Raw genomic sequence first — 13,258 nt, 5'->3', positions numbered from 1 at the left:
AGCAAAAAACAGAACAACAGTTTTTGTCAAGTCCTTTATTAAAAAAAACAAAAAACAAAAAATGGTTCCATCGTTGTAATCCACATTGTCACGCCACTGCCGACTCGCCGAAATTTAAAAAAACCCGACGTCTGTTGACCCATTCACACCCGCTGAGCACTTGCCACAATCTGATATTTGCCGGTCTGTTGTACAAATGCTGTGCCTCCACAGATCATCAAATGTATAGAGTGTGACAGTTATGACCATGTGCAAGCTCTTCATCAATATTTGCACAACTCTACTACGCTCACAAACAATCTTCCTGAGGCAAAGCAAGGCGGGGAGCACCCAGATCAAGCAGCACCTACCACCCCAGAGTTCTCTACATGTACAGGGGTCTGTGGAAAAGGATTCTGCAACAAATCCTGTGCAAAGATATGCTTGGTCTGTGTATACCCCAAAGGTCAACCTGAAAAGGCCATAAGAATGCATACTAATCTGGATGATCAAAGTAACAGATCTCTTGCAAGAACACAGTTTTTTGAACTGTTGAACATAACTGGAGATGCTCTGCCGTATACTCTAAGCACTTGTTCCGGCACTACAGAAGTCTTAGGTAGGAGAGCCAGTGGTCTTGTAGTTGCTCCTCTGAATGACAATGTGGAAATATCTTTGCCCACTATCACTGTGTGCAACCAGTTTCCAAGCATCAAAGAGGAGATCCCTACTCCTTAAGCTGCCTTTCACCATTCTCACTTAAAGCACATAGCCAAGCAAATACCAGCCCTTGATGAAAGTGCCGATATCCTGCTGTTACTTGGTTGAGACATCCTAAGTATGCACAAAGTTCTTCATCATATCAATGGTCCACACAATGCACCATATGCTCAGCGTCTGGATCTAGGATGGGTCATCATAGGCAATGTTTGCCTAGACAAGGACAGGAGGTCCTACTCAGTCGCTTCCTTTAAAACACATTTCCTGTCAAATGGACGAACAACTTGTTCTGCACAACAACCACATAAATATATTGTGAAAGAAAGACTGTTTGAAAAAGGTGCATGACAGCACATCATACAAGACAATAAGAAAGCTCTTAATCTCTGGGATGACAACATTGGCAACACTGTGTTCAAGGTAACCGCTAAAGACAATGAGTTGGCAGCTACCATAGAAGACAAAGAATTCTTGAAAACCATGAGCAAAGAGTTCTACCAAGATGATTCCAACAGTTGGGTAGCACCTCTACCATTTCGTGCCCAAAGAAAGAGACTATCAAACAGGGTACACGCAGAATCATGTTTGTTTCCTTAGATCGCAGTTTGAACCAGAAGCCTGAGATGAAAAGGCACTTTGTGGACTTTATGCAGAAGGTGTTTGAGAGAGATCATGCTGAACCTGCACCTCCTCTTATCGAAGGAGAAGAATGTTGGTACCTACCATGCTTTGGTGTCTACCATCCTCACAAGCCTGATCAGATTAGGGTGGTCTTTGACTCAAGTGCTCGTCATGAAGGTGTCTCCCTCAATTACAATCTTCTCACTGGGCCTAATCTGAACAACAATCTCATAGGAGTTTTACTTTGCTTCAGACAAGAGCCAATTGCTGTTATTGCTGACATTCAGCATATGTTCCACTGTGATACAAGATATACAATATAATATAAAATAACTGACATATATAGGGGGTAAAGTGGACAGCTATGAGAATAACATGCATGAAGGTGAGCATAAAGGTGAAAATTGTCCTTAATGGATAAAGTGAATAGTGTCCTTAGTGGGTCACACAGACTTCATGCAGGTGTGAGCCGCAATGTGCCAATCCTCTAAGGCTGGGGTGCCCCCTCACCTTCCTGCTCAGGCCCCCAGGGACCAGAGAGCTTATAATGGTCACTGTAATGATCCTGCTGGTCGGTGGATCCTGCTGGTAATAGTGATGTCACTCACTCCTCCTGGTAGGTCTTAGCATGGGATAGTAACCTCAGCCCTTGTTCATGCCCGTGATGTCTCTCCAATAAAGGCTCTCCAGTACGGTCACCAGTGAGGCAAGAGAGAACGGGACTGTATATAAGCAGGCCTTTACACCTCTCCAAGGGTGTACTGTGTTCAGGACTTGGAGCACCAAGATGGCGTCCACGCCGGATGTGACGTCAAGCCGTCGATCGTAGGAAGCTCCTCCCACTGGTGTATCTACGCGTTACGTCACTCAAGCACGTGACTTCATCAGGATATACGCCTACTAGCGGTGGAGCTTAATTTATTGGTCGGTTAGCCAATCAGCATTGCTAATGGGCGGTGCCGGCCGCCATTGAAGTGAAGTAAAATGAGGGGGACAATCTTCTAGGTATCTTGGTGGCAATCAAATCTCAAACCGAACGATCGTATCGAAAGTTATATATAGGGTGGATATAAGTGTAGGTGGATAAAGATAATTCAGGTGCAAGCTCCGATAACGAAGTTAGGCAACCTAAGGCGGCACTCTAACCTCAGCAGCCACCATATAATAACAAAAAGTAATATAAAAATGTAAAAATAATAATAAAGGATAAACAGTTTTGGGGTAGACAAAATTTAAATGAAATAGAAAATTTAGGGGGATCTATTGTAAATCAAAAAGAACCCCTAGTAATACCTGTTCACTAAGGATGACTAGGTATATAAAATATGTATATAAAAACCGAATCGCCCATATATACAGTACACCATAGGGTTGGTCAATGACCATAACATGAAATAATAATTAACAATACAGAGCCTAATGCAGAATATAGAGGATAATAGGGGCCTGATTTAATAATTGCTGATGAAGCAATTCAGGTCGAATTCAACGTTGAGGCCCCTCGGGGCTTGTGACCTCAAAAGGAAAATCCATTTGGATTCCATTTGGCTAATAGATCTCACTTTATTGCTCCCCCTCCAGTGTCTTTTATATTTTTCTATTGCCCAGAATTTAAGTTTGGAGGGGTCATTATGATGGTGGGTGGTGAAATGCCTGGGAACACTGTGTTTGGTGTGGCCCTTTTTTATATTTTGGATATGTTCCCTAATCCTCTTCCACATGGGCCTCTTAGTTCGTCCCACGTATTGCAGCCCACACTCGCACTGGAGACAATATACTACCCCCTCTGTATGACATGTAATAAACTCCTTGATGGTATATGTCATTCCTGTAGTGGTTGCTTGGAATTCTCTCATTTTCCTATTGGTTCCCTTTGTGGCCTTACAGGCGTAGCAGGTCTTGCACGGGTAGAAACCCTTTAGATCAAAAAGTGTATTGCTACGGTTAGTCTGAGGGGGGTCGATCACATTTTTGACTATACTAGTTCTAATGCTGGGGGCCTTCCTATATATAAACAGTGGTTTGGCGGGTAGGGCTTTCTCTAAGTGAGGATCCGATTGGAGGATAGGCCAGTACTTCTTAAATATTTTCTCAATTTTCTTATAGTGCATGTTGTAATCTAAACATTATTCCATCTACTTCCAAACACCTAAGGAGTTGGCGTTATACAAACGCTATATAGATGACGTGATAATTTTTTGGAGGGGTGATGAGACCTCCTTGCAGTTATTCTTACAAACACTTAACTCCAATGACCAAAATATTTCACTCTCATGGGAAACCAGTGAAGAGTCCATTCATTTCTTGGACCTGAATATTGCAATCAAAAGAAACAGATTAATTACCACTACTTATTTTAAAAACGTTTACCGGAATGGCTACATTGCGCTGGACAGCTGTCACTATCCCAAGTGGCTCTTGAATATTCCCAAGGGTCAGTTCATTCGTTTAAGGAGAAACTGTACCGAGATAGAGGATTATAACAACCAGGTCCAAAAGCTAGGGGATAGATTCGAACAAAAAGGTTATAGTAAACATCTCATTTCTAAAAAAATTGAAGAAGTGGGGAAAATGGACAGAACCCAATTACTGGCAGATAAGAATAAGGAGGCACATCTAGATGACCGTGTATCTATCATTTTAGATTACAACATGCACTATAAGAAAATTGAGAAAATATTTAAGAAGTACTGGCCTATCCTCCAATCGGATCCTCACTTAGAGAAAGCCCTACCCGCCAAACCACTGTTTATATATAGGAAGGCCCCCAGCATTAGAACTAGTATAGTCAAAAATGTGATCGACCCCCCTCAGACTAACCGTAGCAATACACTTTTTGATCTAAAGGGTTTCTACCCGTGCAAGACCTGCTACGCCTGTAAGGCCACAAAGGGAACCAATAGGAAAATGAGAGAATTCCAAGCAACCACTACAGGAATGACATATACCATCAAGGAGTTTATTACATGTCATACAGAGGGGGTAGTATATTGTCTCCAGTGCGAGTGTGGGCTGCAATACGTGGGACGAACTAAGAGGCCCATGTGGAAGAGGATTAGGGAACATATCCAAAATATAAAAAAGGGCCACACCAAACACAGTGTTCCCAGGCATTTCACCACCCACCATCATAATGACCCCTCCAAACTTAAATTCTGGGCAATAGAAAAATATAAAAGACACTGGAGGGGGAGCAATAAAGTGAGATCTATTAGCCAAATGGAATCCAAATGGATTTTCCTTTTGAGGTCACAAGCCCCGAGGGGCCTCAACGTTGAATTCGACCTGAATTGCTTCATCAGCAATTATTAAATCAGGCCCCTATTATCCTCTATATTCTGCATTAGGCTCTGTATTGTTAATTATTATTTCATGTTATGGTCATTGACCAACCCTATGGTGTACTGTATATATGGGCGATTCGGTTTTTATATACATATTTTATATACCTAGTCATCCTTAGTGAACAGGTATTACTAGGGGTTCTTTTTGATTTACAATAGATCCCCCTAAATTTTCTATTTCATTTAAATTTTGTCTACCCCAAAACTGTTTATCCTTTATTATTATTTTTACATTTTTATATTACTTTTTGTTATTATATGGTGGCTGCTGAGGTTAGAGTGCCGCCTTAGGTTGCCTAACTTCGTTATCGGAGCTTGCACCTGAATTATCTTTATCCACCTACACTTATATCCACCCTATATATAACTTTCGATACGATCGTTCGGTTTGAGATTTGATTGCCACCAAGATACCTAGAAGATTGTCCCCCTCATTTTACTTCACTTCAATGGCAGCCGGCACCGCCCATTAGCAATGCTGATTGGCTAACCGACCAATAAATTAAGCTCCACCGCTAGTAGGCGTATATCCTGATGAAGTCACGTGCTTGAGTGACGTAACGCGTAGATACACCAGTGGGAGGAGCTTCCTACGATCGACGGCTTGACGTCACATCCGGCGTGGACGCCATCTTGGTGCTCCAAGTCCTGAACACAGTACACCCTTGGAGAGGTGTAAAGGCCTGCTTATATACAGTCCCGTTCTCTCTTGCCTCACTGGTGACCGTACTGGAGAGCCTTTATTGGAGAGACATCACGGGCATGAACAAGGGCTGAGGTTACTATCCCATGCTAAGACCTACCAGGAGGAGTGAGTGACATCACTATTACCAGCAGGATCCACCGACCAGCAGGATCATTACAGTGACCATTATAAGCTCTCTGGTCCCTGGGGGCCTGAGCAGGAAGGTGAGGGGGCACCCCAGCCTTAGAGGATTGGCACATTGCGGCTCACACCTGCATGAAGTCTGTGTGACCCACTAAGGACACTATTCACTTTATCCATTAAGGACAATTTTCACCTTTATGCTCACCTTCATGCATGTTATTCTCATAGCTGTCCACTTCACCCCCTATATATGTCAGTTATTTTATATTATATTGTATATCTTGTATCCCAGTTTGCTAGCTTAGCGCCGTATTAATTGGTTTTATATCTAGTTGTTGATTTTGGTGCTGTGGCTGTGGCACTACTAATACAGGCTGCTTTAATCATTTACATCCACATTGTGGCGCAGGAGACTATCTTTTCTATATGTTCCACTGTGTCATCGTCTGTGTAGATTACAAAAACTTCCTCAGGTTCCGATGGTACCGAAATAATGATGTCAACGATGAAGTCATAGACTACTGAATGAAGGTACATGTTTTCGGTAACAGTCCTTCTGCAGTAGCAATTTATGTACTGTGGAAAACAGCTCAAGAGGGTGAGAAAGAAGTTGGATCTGATGCAAGACAGTTCGTCGAAAGGAATTTCTATGTAGACGATGGACTCAAATCTCTGCCCAATGAAGAAGAAGCTATTGACCTTCTTACTAGAACCCAGAACATGCTTGCCACTGCTTCACAAACTTATCTCTAACAGCGACAAGGTCATGGTAGCCTTTCCTTCTGATGACCATGCTGTCAGTGTGAAGAAATTCCAACTAGGATCTGACCTTTCTGTTACACAACACAGTCTCGGATTGCTTTGGAATGGTAAACAAGACACATTCACATTTCAAGCATCAGCCTGTGACAAGCCCTTCACAAAGCGAGGAGTATTGTCTACAGGGAACAGCATTTATGATCCGTTAGGTTTCATTACACCTCTCACCATTTAGGGTAAGATACTGCTGAGACAACTTACTTCTGAAAGCTCAGACTGTCATACTCCCTTACCCAAGGAGAAACAACAAAGGTGGGAATCCTGGAAACAGTCTGTAAAAGCATTAGAACAACTCCAGATACCACGCTCTTACACCCAAGCATCCTTAAAGAATGCCACCAGAAGAGAGATTCATGTCTTCTCTACGCCTGAAGAATAGCACTATGTTCCCACAAGCCTCAACCCTGCTGACTGCGGCAGTCGTGGAGTACCTACTTCTGCATTTCGGGACACATCTTGGCTATATCCGCCATGAAAGAAGGTTCTGCACACCTTTACTTCAGGCCTATAAAGGAACTAGTACTTCTTTTGTCTAAAGAGAAAGACAAGTCATCAACCTGATTTAAAGGGAGGTAAGAAGGAATCGTGCATGTTGCTGCCTTCCCCTCTGAATATGGATTTCCATGTCTCAGCCTGGACTTTTGAGACCAACATCTGCAAGTATTATGCTAAATGTTTGCATTGTTTTCCTTTGTTCTTCTCTTCCCTCTTGTTTTGCAGATGTTCCTGGAAAGAATCTTCATTATTTATATTGGGCTTGAACTAAATTTTATTATAATAGAAATCATAGATTTCGGGGGGGAGTGTCATGTTTCACAGGATTGTCATATTGACTGTCATATGCCTTTATGTGTTTTCTGTATCTTGTGTTTGCCCCTCCCTTTCCTTTAGTTTAGTTAATGTTGTATAGATAGCCCTCCCCCTTTCCCAGAAATGCATTGCAGTTCTAGCCTCATGGCAAGAAGCAGAAACATTATGATCTTTTGACCAATCGAATGTTCATTTTTGTAAGATTCTCTCAGTTTATGGATTAAACTTAACAAGATCTACAAGATGTCTTATCGATTGAGTCACTGACTGTGGTATCCAACTGAGGTTGAAGTTATCGCTATCTCATCACAGCTGTAAATTACAGAGATCACACTATCAATGCTTAGATTGGAGAGACAGAACACTACTACAACATAGCATTACCTTACTTAGTTCAGCTCTTACACCTGTAAACCCAACATGAACAATGTTTACTCTTCTGAGCCTTTTTGTCCAACAATGCCAATTCAAAATAGCAAAATAATACATACAGTATATTTTTTTTATTGCCTTGCAAAAATGATTTTATTTTTATGCAATTCATCAAGTGTTTATTACACTTGATGAATTGCATAAAAATAAAATCATTTTTGCAAGGCAATAAAAAAAATATACTGTAAAAAAAAAAACTCTTAAATAATGCCTCATGTAACCCCTTATTTAGCCACGTGACCCTGTGGTGTAACGCTTAGGGGAGGGGCTTTGACGTCATGACGCTAGAAAGTGGTTGGATGCGGTAATGTAATAGCTAGCTGCAGACTGTTTCGATGGATATGTATTTCTCATTACTTAACCTCCCTGGCGGTATTCCCGAGTGTAGCTCGGGGTAAAATGTCAGTACCAAAAGCGGTAACCCCGATCTACACTCGGGCTTACCATGCGGCGCTGCATAGGGATTTCCTGCAGAGCTTACCTTGTCCTTCGCTCCCGCAATGTGTCCCCTGCAGTGTCCCCGGCCATCTCCTCTGGCCAATGCCGGCATCCGGCTTCTGTGTTCCGGTCCCTGTGACGTCGGGACGTACGGGCCCCGGAACCGGCGGGAAATTTGAAAATTTTAAAAAATGTCTTTTTTTTCTAAACGAATTTTACATAGTAAAACATTGCTGTTTCAAACCATTTCACATACATTTTGTCCCTAGTGCTTTGCCCTGTCCCCTGTCTGCATTTTGTCTGTTCTTTCTGCCTGGAAACTTAGAAAAGTCCATGGCGTCCAAAAAGTGTCCCTTTAGGTCAAAAGCGGTTTTAGATCAGCTAGAGAACAGCGATAGTAAATTAGAACTACTTGCAGAATTGAGTGATAATGATTCGTGGGGAAATTCGTCATCAGACACTGAAAACGATTTTGCGACTTTGCTCAGTGATGTGCGAACTTGGTGCTATATTTCAAATATCAGTGTTTTTGGTTTGATTATATTTTTGAATTAAATGTATTATTATTATTATTATATTATTATTTTTTATGATTATTTATTAAATTATAATTTATGATTTCGTGTTTCAAATTTTATCATCCCCGGGATGTTTAATAGACTCTTGTTCGGACAGATTTCAGTGAGTTATTCCTAAAAATTACAGCCTACAATAAAAAAACTACATATTTCCATGCAAAATAATGGTACCGCTTTCAGCACAAAAAATCTGAAATAATCATACCACTAGGGAGGTTAATGAGACCTATAGTGTGGTGCACTTAGACACCTTGTAAATGGGAGTGGAAAATTGGAAATTATGGTAAGCCAATAAATGTTTTAAAAGGATAAGCACTGTGTTTTGGTGATTTTTTTCCCCTGTGTATGAATGCTTGAGGAGGATCGATAAGTAGAAGGTGAAAAGGAGGAATTGTTTAGGAGTGCAGACTCATCCAAACCGGACAATAGCATCAGTCCTAACAGAGGGACACAAGCGATAGATGACCTCACCTAGCGGTTTGGTCATATTAACTAGATGAGAGCACATCTGGTGGAGGTGATCAGCCACTACAGTTGGATATCATTTTTTGGGTACAAGAGGTGTTGGAATAATTGATAACCCAATTGAAGGATATTTTGTAAGGGAAGAAGTTCTCAAGTGTTTTTTTGGACTGTGGATTAAACATTTTTGTACACTTATCCATAATTATTTGATGTAAATTCAGTATGATTTGTTTTATGTGTATAATTTTGGGAAATTGAGTTGATTTGCACATAGATTGGTGAAGCACAGCACTGTTTAATAGATTTCATTATAACACATTTGTATGAGAGTGTGATTAGTGTGAGCGATTCACTATATATTTATTCAGTTATAAGTGTATGTATAGCAGCTCACAAGATTCACGGTTATTAAAAAAAAACACTTTGCTCTCATTTAAGTAGTATTAGTTTAAATTTGTGTTAATTTATATTAAAAATATACCTTTTATTCTATAATATGTCTTGTTTAAAATTACACTAAAATTATGATTTTGGTACAAAGCATTGTAAAGTTATTTACGAATGTTACAAATGTTAATGCAACACTAAAAAATTAACAAACAAAACATAAAAAAAATGTTGAATATTAATGAGTAGAAAAATAGACATAAACAAAAATCAAAAATCAGCAGGAAAATAATAGCAAGGGGAAGACATTAATTAGGGATATTTATGATAAACTAAACACTAATAAGGGATTAAATAAGGACAATTTTGATTTAAAAAATTGAAACTCATCCCTTTGATCCACAGATGCATTGAACAGAGTAAATACAATAGTAGCAATGAGAAAGAGAAATTGAGTTAATACACATATTCTTATTTTATTACTATATATCTATTCTATCTTACTAAAAGACACCATGTAAGCATCACATAGATTATGGACAAACATCTTATTAAGATAATACACATGAACATAATTTAAAACAAGTTGCATAAAAGGATAATTTCTTTGCAAATTACAGTCTGAATTTTAGCATACTAATAGCACAAAGTAACACCTGCACACATGCTGTTAAACCTGATTACTGTTTATTACACTTGATGAATTGCATAAAAATAAAATCATTTTTGCAAGGCAATAAAAAAAATATACTGTAAAAAAAAAAACTCTTAAATAATGCCTCATGTAACCCCTTATTTAGCCACGTGACCCTGTGGTGTAACGCTTAGGGGAGGGGCTTTGACGTCATGACGCTAGAAAGTGGTTGGATGCGGTAATGTAATAGCTAGCTGCAGACTGTTTCGATGGATATGTATTTCTCATTACTTAACCTCCCTGGCGGTATTCCCGAGTGTAGCTCGGGGTAAAATGTCAGTACCAAAAGCGGTAACCCCGATCTACACTCGGGCTTACCATGCGGCGCTGCATAGGGATTTCCTGCAGAGCTTACCTTGTCCTTCGCTCCCGCAATGTGTCCCCTGCAGTGTCCCCGGCCATCTCCTCTGGCCAATGCCGGCATCCGGCTTCTGTGTTCCGGTCCCTGTGACGTCGGGACGTACGGGCCCCGGAACCGGCGGGAAATTTGAAAATTTTAAAAAATGTCTTTTTTTTCTAAACGAATTTTACATAGTAAAACATTGCTGTTTCAAACCATTTCACATACATTTTGTCCCTAGTGCTTTGCCCTGTCCCCTGTCTGCATTTTGTCTGTTCTTTCTGCCTGGAAACTTAGAAAAGTCCATGGCGTCCAAAAAGTGTCCCTTTAGGTCAAAAGCGGTTTTAGATCAGCTAGAGAACAGCGATAGTAAATTAGAACTACTTGCAGAATTGAGTGATAATGATTCGTGGGGAAATTCGTCATCAGACACTGAAAACGATTTTGCGACTTTGCTCAGTGATGTGCGAACTTGGTGCTATATTTCAAATATCAGTGTTTTTGGTTTGATTATATTTTTGAATTAAATGTATTATTATTATTATTATATTATTATTTTTTATGATTATTTATTAAATTATAATTTATGATTTCGTGTTTCAAATTTTATCATCCCCGGGATGTTTAATAGACTCTTGTTCGGACAGATTTCAGTGAGTTATTCCTAAAAATTACAGCCTACAATAAAAAAACTACATATTTCCATGCAAAATAATGGTACCGCTTTCAGCACAAAAAATCTGAAATAATCATACCACTAGGGAGGTTAATGAGACCTATAGTGTGGTGCACTTAGACACCTTGTAAATGGGAGTGGAAAATTGGAAATTATGGTAAGCCAATAAATGTTTTAAAAGGATAAGCACTGTGTTTTGGTGATTTTTTTCCCCTGTGTATGAATGCTTGAGGAGGATCGATAAGTAGAAGGTGAAAAGGAGGAATTGTTTAGGAGTGCAGACTCATCCAAACCGGACAATAGCATCAGTCCTAACAGAGGGACACAAGCGATAGATGACCTCACCTAGCGGTTTGGTCATATTAACTAGATGAGAGCACATCTGGTGGAGGTGATCAGCCACTACAGTTGGATATCATTTTTTGGGTACAAGAGGTGTTGGAATAATTGATAACCCAATTGAAGGATATTTTGTAAGGGAAGAAGTTCTCAAGTGTTTTTTTGGACTGTGGATTAAACATTTTTGTACACTTATCCATAATTATTTGATGTAAATTCAGTATGATTTGTTTTATGTGTATAATTTTGGGAAATTGAGTTGATTTGCACATAGATTGGTGAAGCACAGCACTGTTTAATAGATTTCATTATAACACATTTGTATGAGAGTGTGATTAGTGTGAGCGATTCACTATATATTTATTCAGTTATAAGTGTATGTATAGCAGCTCACAAGATTCACGGTTATTAAAAAAAAAACACTTTGCTCTCATTTAAGTAGTATTAGTTTAAATTTGTGTTAATTTATATTAAAAATATACCTTTTATTCTATAATATGTCTTGTTTAAAATTACACTAAAATTATGATTTTGGTACAAAGCATTGTAAAGTTATTTACGAATGTTACAAATGTTAATGCAACACTAAAAAATTAACAAACAAAACATAAAAAAAATGTTGAATATTAATGAGTAGAAAAATAGACATAAACAAAAATCAAAAATCAGCAGGAAAATAATAGCAAGGGGAAGACATTAATTAGGGATATTTATGATAAACTAAACACTAATAAGGGATTAAATAAGGACAATTTTGATTTAAAAAATTGAAACTCATCCCTTTGATCCACAGATGCATTGAACAGAGTAAATACAATAGTAGCAATGAGAAAGAGAAATTGAGTTAATACACATATTCTTATTTTATTACTATATATCTATTCTATCTTACTAAAAGACACCATGTAAGCATCACATAGATTATGGACAAACATCTTATTAAGATAATACACATGAACATAATTTAAAACAAGTTGCATAAAAGGATAATTTCTTTGCAAATTACAGTCTGAATTTTAGCATACTAATAGCACAAAGTAACACCTGCACACATGCTGTTAAACCTGATTACTGTCAATTTACTTATGTAAAATTATCAGTGGAATTCATCTATGTGCAACAAAAAAGTCAACCAAGGATTAAACAATCTACTAGAAAAAAAAACTATTTTTGCATTTATATGTTTTCCTAAAGGTGCATCAAAATGTTGTTCTCACAGCATAATTGTCATCTAGATGCAATGCCACATTTAGTTTAATAACCATGGAACAGCCCATTTACTGGTACATGGCAGAAATGGCCAAGGGACCTTAACAGACTCTTGATAGGCAGTAAGTAGTCACATGCAGTTTAATGTTTTCATTTTAAATCTTGCTGTTGCATACATAAGTGTGAGATGTTTTATCTGGCATTTTGTAGTTCTGCTCAGCAGTATTTCCTTTAGATTTTCATTTAGGCCATGGTTTTTAATTTTGCATTGATTGACCTATTACAGCTAAACTCCAAGAATTATCTGTATTTCATAATGTAAGTATACACATGTCATACCTGATAGGCTGATGGGGAGGCTGCAATCTGCAAAAGCTGCAAGTGATAGCTGCAATCCTCCGGGTCCTGCTAAACTTCTGCTTCCGACCACAGGGGTCACTTGATTGGGATTTCTACCATTAATAGAATACCTTATATTTTAATTCAATAACTACAAGACATTCTGTGATTGGATGAGGCAGAGTGGAGGAGTGATGACATCATAATCCCCACAATAATCCAATCAGAGAATGCCTTGT

General features: G+C 38.9%; 1 protein-coding gene across 1 annotated transcript in view; it reads left to right on the top strand.

Moving 5' to 3' along the window:
- Positions 1-13,258, top strand: part of LOC149471981 (uncharacterized) — a 344,746-nt gene that overhangs the window by 262,343 nt on the left and 69,145 nt on the right. The gene's annotated exons all lie outside the window — the stretch shown is intronic.

Source organism: Staurois parvus, unplaced genomic scaffold (genome assembly GCF_062004578.1).
Source record: "Staurois parvus isolate SC_StPar_1 unplaced genomic scaffold, SC_StPar_1.0 ptg000025l, whole genome shotgun sequence".
Classification (NCBI taxonomy): Eukaryota; Metazoa; Chordata; class Amphibia; order Anura; family Ranidae; genus Staurois; species Staurois parvus.
This window is presented reverse-complemented; position numbering and strand designations above follow the sequence as displayed.